Here is a 7804-nt window from a genome sequence, read left to right on the forward strand (position 1 = left end):
ACTAATTTTTGTATTTTTGGTAGAGATGGGGTTTTGCCACATTGTCCAGGCTGGTCTTGAACTCCTGACCTTAAGTGATCCACCTGTCTCCACCTTGCAAAGTGTTGGGATTAGAGATGTGAACCACCGTGACCGACTGAGATTGATTTAGTACCTGAAAATGAATTAATAAAACATTTTGTAGCAATAGAACAAAGGACAAAAACGACATAATCATCTCAGTAGATGCAGAAGTGTGTGACAAACACCAATATCCTTTTATGACAAAAACAGAAGGAAATTTTCTCAACCTGATAAAGGGCATCTGAAAAACCCACAGCCAACATCATATTCAATGGTGAAAGACTAAAAGTTTTTTCCGAAGAATAAGAACAAAACAAGGATGTCCGCTCTTGCTGCTTGTCTAGCCAAGGCAGTTAGGCAAGAAAAAGAATTAAAGGCATCCAGATGGAATGGAAGGCATAAACTCTTGCAAGGTGATTTTATATGTCATCCTAAGGAGTTCACACACACACAAGACGTTTTAGAGATAATAAATGAGTTCAGCATGGTTACGGGACAGAAGCCCAACAACATACAGTAACCACTTGTCCAAGACAATTGAATAGGGGAGAATAGACTTTTCAACAGATGCTGCTGGCAGAAGTGGATATGAACATGAAAAAGAATGAAGCATATGGATATCCATGTACAAAAATGAACTCAAAATCCATAAAAGCCCTACATGAAGAGTAAAAACTGTAAAATTCTGAGAAGAAAATAGGGGTACATATTGGATTATGCAATAATTTCTATATTTGATGCCTGAGCACAAGCGACCAAAGAAAAAGTACATCAATTGTACTTCAAAATTAAAAATTGTTATGTTTCATAGTACATCTTCAGGAAGATGAAAAGAATCCCCAAATAATGGGAGAAAATATTTCTAAATTTTATGTCTGGTAATGGACTTGTATATGTAAAGAACTCTTATAATGGAATAATAAAAGGGCAAATAACCCAATTGAAATGGGTAAAGGATCTGAATAGGCATTTATGCGAAAAAGCACATGAAAAGAAGCTCAACATCATTAGCCATCAGGGAAATAGTTTCACTTCATGCCCACAAGGATGATTATATTCAGAATGAGAAGACAGTAACAAGTGTTGACAAGGATATGGAGAAATGGGAACATTGGAACTGTCATATGTTGCTGTGGGAATGTAAAATAGTGCAGCTGTTTTGGAAAATAGCCTGGCATTTCTTAAAGGTTAAATGTAGAATTACCATGTGACTTAGCAGTTCCATTTCTGGGTTTATACCCAAGAGAAATGAAAATATATATCCACAGAAAAACTTGTACATGAATGTTCATAGCAGCATCATTCGTAATAGCCTCAAGTAGAAGCAACTCAAATGTCTGTCAGCTGATGAACAGATGACAAAACGTAGTACAATGAAATATTAGCAATGAAAAGGAATGCTTTATATGTTACAACATGATTGGACCCTAAAAACATGCCAAAAGACTGTATTATATGATTCCATTTATATGAAAGGAATGGTTTACATGTTACAACATGATTGAACCCTAAAAACATGTATTATATGACTCCATTTATAGGAAATGTCCTAAAGAGGCAGATTCATAGAAGGACTAGTGGTTGCCAAGGTCTTCATTTTTTAGGGGTGCACTACTAATGGATATGGGATTTCTTTTTAGAGTGATTAAATGTTATAAAGTTGCTGGCTGAGCACAGTGTCTTATGCCTGTAATCACAGCACTTCAGGAGGCTGAAGTGGGAAGATCCAGGAGGTGAAGACTAGCCTGGGCAACATAGCGAGAACCTGTCTCTCTAAGAGGAAAAATTAACCAGATGTGGTGGTGTACACCTGTAGTTCTAGCTACTAGGGAGGCTGAGGAGGAAGGATTGCTTATCCCGGGAATTCAGGGTTACAGTGAGCTATGATTGCACCACTGCACCCCAGCCTGAGAGAGAGCCAGACCCTGTCTCTAAAAGAAAATGTTCTGAAATGGATTATGTTGATGGTCACATAACTCAATATATCAATATATTAAAAACTTAAATTGTATACTTTAAGTTGGTGATTGTATGATTTATGAGTTTTATCAATACAGCTACTTAAACATCTATAGTTATGCAAATTAAAAACGTCATTTACTGAGGATAATTGAAATGATTATACTGAACATGATACGTATGTAGAAACAGTACAGTTTTTGTATTGCTGGATAGTCTGTTTTTTTCTGCTTAAATATTTGAAACTAAAGGTTGTGTAATTGATGTTTCACTTACATAATTGTGAAACATTTATTCTCTGTTGAAATGTTTTATCTTATGTTTTCTGCTTTAGGAATGTTACGTTCATAACTTACTAAGGATTAGTGTATATTTTCCAACCTTGAGGCATGAAATTCTGGAGCTTATTATTGAAAAGCTACTCAAGTTGGATGTAAGTATTGAGCAATCTATTTTTATTTTCGTTTACTGACTTGAATTTGTTATAATCACAGTATGTGGAAACAATAGTCAGTGATATAAAAGAATCCACTTGGTCAGGCGTGGTGGCTCACACCTGTATTCCCAGCACTTTGGGAGGCCAAGGCAGGCAGATCACCTGAGGTTAGGAGTTCGAGACCAGCCTGGCCAACATGGTGAAACCCCCGTCTCTATAAAAATAAAAAAAAATTATCCAGGCATGATGGCGAGTGCTTATAATCCCAGCTACTCAGGAGGCTGAGGCACGAGAATCACTTGAACCCAAGAGGTGGAGGTTACAGTGAGCTGAGATCGTGCCATTGCACTCCAGCCTGGGTGACAGAGTGAGACTCCGTCTCAAAAAAAAAAAAAAAAAGAAAAGAAAAAAACAAAGAACTAGATTGGGCATAGAGGTTCATGCCTGTCACCCCTGTAATCCAGCACTTTGGGAGGCCAAGGTGGGTGGATCTCTTGAGTCCGAGAGTTTGAGACCAGCCTGGGCAACATGACAAATACCCATCTCTACAAAAACTATAAAAATTATTCAGGCATGGTGGTTCCCACCTATAGTCTAAGCTACTTGAGAGGCTGAGATGGGAGGATCACTTGAGTCTGGGAGGCAGAGGTTACCGTGAGTCCTGATTGTACCACTTTGCGCTCTAGCCTGGCTGACAGAGTGAGTCTCTGTCTTAAAAAGAAAAAAGAACTTTTTTTTGCATTATTGACTTAGGAAAGTCAGGCCACTAAAAAGTTTAGATGGCACTAAAAAGTAAACATTATTTTTTTGTTTGTTTATTTTGTTTTTTTGTTTGCGTTTGTTTTTGAGACAGAGTTTTTGCTCTTGTCGCCTAGGCTGGAATGCAATGGCACAATCTTGGCTCACTGCAACTTCTGCCTCCCAGATTCAAGCGATTTTCATGCCTCAGCCTCCTGAGTAGCTGGTACTACAGGCGCCCGCCACCATGCCTGGCTAATTTTTGTATTTTTGGTAGAGATGGGGTTTCACCATGTTGGCTAGGCTGGTCTCAAACTCCTGACCTCGGTGATCCACCCGCCTCAGCCTCCCAAAGCGCTGGGATTACAGGTGTGAGCCACTGTGCCCGGCTTAAAAGTGCCAATTCTTATTTAGAGTGAGGCAATGGTCAGCAGCCCAAGGTAACCGTTTGACCAGTTAGTGTCCTCTTCCAGGTCATATCCCTGGCCCTGCCCTGCCTCTGGGGTAAGGCTGCCCCTCCAGCACTATGCGGTTCGGCATCCCATGGGAGGCCAGTCTTCTCCAAACTTCCCTGTTGGGAAATGGCACCACCGTACTCCCAGCTACCAAAGCTACACACCCTGCAGGCAAGCTTGACCCTGCTGATTCTGTCCCAAAATGCCTTTTGAATCTAAAGTGTCCAATCTCTCCAGTCCTTCCACCTCATCTCTAGTCCAAGCCCTCCATCGAAGCCCTTACTCTCAGCAGCCTCTTGTCGAGTTTCTTCTCCCAGCAGAGAGATCCTTTCAGTGTAATTTAGATTATGTCCTGCCTTTCTTAAAACTGCTTACCATTGTGCTTCAGATAAAATACAGGCTTTTGGAGTTGGGAGCAGTGGCTCATGCCTGTAATCGTAGTACTTTGGGAAGACAAGGTGGGAGGATCACTGGAGGCTAGGAGCTTGAGACCAAACTGGGCAACAAAGTGAGACTCCATTTCTTTTATTGTGTTTTTGTTTGTTTGTTTGTTTGCTTGTTTGAGATGGAGTCTCACTCTGCTGCCCAGGCTGGAGTGCAGTGGCGTGATCTCGGCTCACTGCAACCTCCACCCCCGGGGTTCAAGTGATTCTCCTGCCTCAGCCTCCTGAGTACCTGAGATTACAGGGGTGCACCACCACGCCTGGCCAACTTTTTTATTTTTAGTAGAGACAGGGTTTCACTATGTTGGTCAGTCTGGTCTCAAACTCCTGACCTTGTCATCCGCCCACCTCAGTTTCCCAAAGTGCTGAGATTGCAGGCATGAGACCCTGTGCTCAGCCTGAGACTCCATTTCTATAAAAAAATTTAAAAAAGTAGCCAGGTGTGGTGGTGAACATTGTAGTTCCAGCTACTTGAGGGACTTAAGGAAGATTGCATGAGCCCAGGATTTGAGGCTGCAATGAGCTATGATTGTGCCACTGTACTCCAGCCTCAGCAACAGAATGAGACCCTAACTCTTAAAAAAAGAAAAGAAAAAGAAAAAACCTTGACTATGGCTTATAAAGCTGTGGTTGATCTGGCCTCTGTTTATGTCTCTGGCTTGGCTTGTGCATTCCCCCCTCACTCACTATACTTTATCCCTTGGTGTCTCATCAGTTTCCATAACACTCCAAGCCATTTCCTATCTTGGGGACTTGGCATCTGTTCCCTCTGCCTGAAAAGCTCTCTTCCTGGTCTTCACATGACTGGATCCTTTTCACAATTCAGATCACAAACCAAACGTTAATTCATTGGAGATGTTTTCCCTAAGCACCTATAACAGTTAGCATAAGCAAGGTTATGCTGTGGTAACAAACAGCCCCAAATCTTAGGAGGTTATAACTACACAAAGATTTGTTTCCCACTCGTGCTCATGAACCTTGGGTGTTGTCTGGGAGCTTTGCCCCGCATTTACTGCCTCTGGAACCCAGCATGGTGGAACACCTACTCTTTCAAGCGACGCTGGTTGCTAATTGCCATGGCATAAAGAAAGAGAGCTCTGGAGGGTCTCACAATGGCAATGAAATGAGCTGTCACTTCTATTCACAAAGCATTGGTGAGAACAAGTTTCATAACCCTACCCATCCACAAGGGGCCGAGGAAGCACAATCCTATGAAGTACCCAGAAGGCAGGCAGTTTGAAGTATTCAGGAAACAGCACCATTCACCAGCGCCCCATTCCTCTTGTCATTTCAAATACCTTTGTCACCCTGTTTATTTCTTTCATAGGAAAGCATTATGAAAAATATCACTAATAAGTTATTCATCATTTGCAGTTTTATTGTCTGTCTCCCCCTCTAGAATTGTATCTCCAAGATGACACTGCTCTTGTCTGTCTTGTTTATCATTATGTCTTCAGTACCCAGTGCAGTGCCTGCCACACACTGGGAGCTCATTGGTTTACTCGTTCATTCATATTACCAAATTACTGAACATGGTAGTGTCCTTGAGTTAGCCTCACAAATTGTCACAAATTGGGCAGCTTACAACTAATTTATTTTCTCATAGTTCTGAAAGTCAAAAGTCAGTCTGAAATTAAGGTTATCAACAAGGCCACACTCTGCTCCCTCTGAAGGCTGTAGGGGGTGATCTTTCCTTGCCTCTTACAGCCTCTTGTGGCTCAGGGGCCCATGGTCACATCACCCTAATCTCTACTTCCATATTCAATGGCTTTTCCCTTTCTGTTGCTTAAAAAGATACTTGTCATTAGATTTAAGGCCCGCTCAGGTAATCAAGCGTGATAGCATCTCAAGATTCTTAATTACATCCTGAAAGATCTTTTCTTTCCCCCCAAGTAAGATCACATTTACAGGTTCTAGAGCTTAGGATGTGGACGTGTATTTTGGGGGGGCCACTATTCAACTCACTGTAAGCACCTACTATGTGCCACATACCATTCTAAGTGCTGAGATGACCACAGTGAATGATATGAATACAAGTCTCTGACCTTATGGAGCTGAAACGTTAGCAGGCGATTCAGAAAGTAGGCACAATAAACACAGGAAATCTACACTGTGTTGGGAAATTAGCGCTATGGAAAACAGTAAGGAAAGAAGAGGAGGTAGCGAGTTTTAGAGACAGGCTTCTAAATGTAAACACAGGTGGCAAGGGAAGACATCGATGGGAAGGTGATACTCAAGTCCACCCTGGAGAAAGGGGAGCTCGAAGATGATTCGTCACATAAATGAACAAAAGATTGACTCTTGAACTGCAAGCAGCACATTCTTTCTCTTTTTGGTTTCACAGTCATTATCTTGCTCTGATTAATAAAAATCGTGAACCTTGAAAAAGCCCTTCTCCTGTTTCAAGAGAGGTGATAGGTTATTAAATGAGAGAACACTGTACTGGTCCCTTTAGACTTCACAGCAACCCTGTAAGGACGATGAGCTCCCAAGAACCAAGCTGGGATCTTCTGACTACATCAGTGGTTTTCAAAGCATAGTCTCCTGACCCCACAACATCTGCATCACGGTGGAGCTTGTTAGAAATGCAAGTTTGGGCCAGGCACAGTGGCTCACGCCTGTAATCCCCGCTCTTTGGGAGGTCGAGGTGGGAAGATTATTTGAGGCCAGGAGTTCAAGACCAGCCTGGGCAACAACGGGAGACCTTGTCTCTACTTTAAAAATAAGACAATTAGCTGGGTGTGGTAGCATGTACTGGGAGACTGAGGCAAGAGGATGGCTTGAGCCCAGGAGTTCAAGGCTGCAGTTAGCTGTGATTGTACCACTGCACTCCAGCCTGGACAAGAGAGTGAATACCCTCTCTTGATAAAAAGGCACAATTTTGGGGACCTCAGTCAAGACCTGTTGGAGCCCATTCCAGAAACTCTGCCTCTTTAAATGCCAACTCGTCCCTGTCCGTCTGACCCAAAATTCCCAGTAAGTCTTGAACACTCAATCCAAATCCCACCTCCTTCCCCAGCACCTCTAGCCAAGGATCTGAGACGTATTTATCTCAGACAGCTCCCCAAGTAGTAGGCCAAAGCTAGCTTGCCCTAGCCCTGAAGTCTTGAATGGTAGACTGCTCACCAGGTGGAAATAAAGATTTTTAAATTAAGCATCTCCTTAGTAAGAATCTTCCTTGAAATAATAGGCTGCTAGATCCTAGCAACATCCGAAGACCTCATTAGAGAATCACAACATGCAGGAAAAAGGTTTTCACCTCCCTCTCTCCAGAAGCCATCCACTGCCTTTCTCATTTACTCACCAGCTCGTATTAGCTGAGCACTATGCTTGTTAAGTTCCAGACACTGTTCAGTCCTGAAGACGGACACTGAACCAAACAGACACAATCCCTATGATTTTGGAGTTTGCAGTCCAGAAAAGCAGACAGATAATTCATCAGACAGACAAACACATCACCAGATTGTGAAATGTGCTATGAAGAACTGAACAGGGTTCAGAGGTGGAGAACCACCTGAGGACTTTTATTTTTTTTAATTACCCAAAGCAGTGGTTTTATTTATGACCTCTTCTTCTATTTTTAATTGTCATGGGTACATAGTAGATGTATGTATTTATGAGATGTTTTGGTACAGGGATGCAGTGTGAAATAAGCACATCATAGAGAATGGGGTATCCCTTCCCACAAGCATTTATCCTTTGAGTTACAA

Source organism: Colobus angolensis, unplaced genomic scaffold (genome assembly GCF_000951035.1).
Source record: "Colobus angolensis palliatus isolate OR3802 unplaced genomic scaffold, Cang.pa_1.0 Scaffold248, whole genome shotgun sequence".
In the NCBI taxonomy this organism is placed as follows: Eukaryota; Metazoa; Chordata; class Mammalia; order Primates; family Cercopithecidae; genus Colobus; species Colobus angolensis.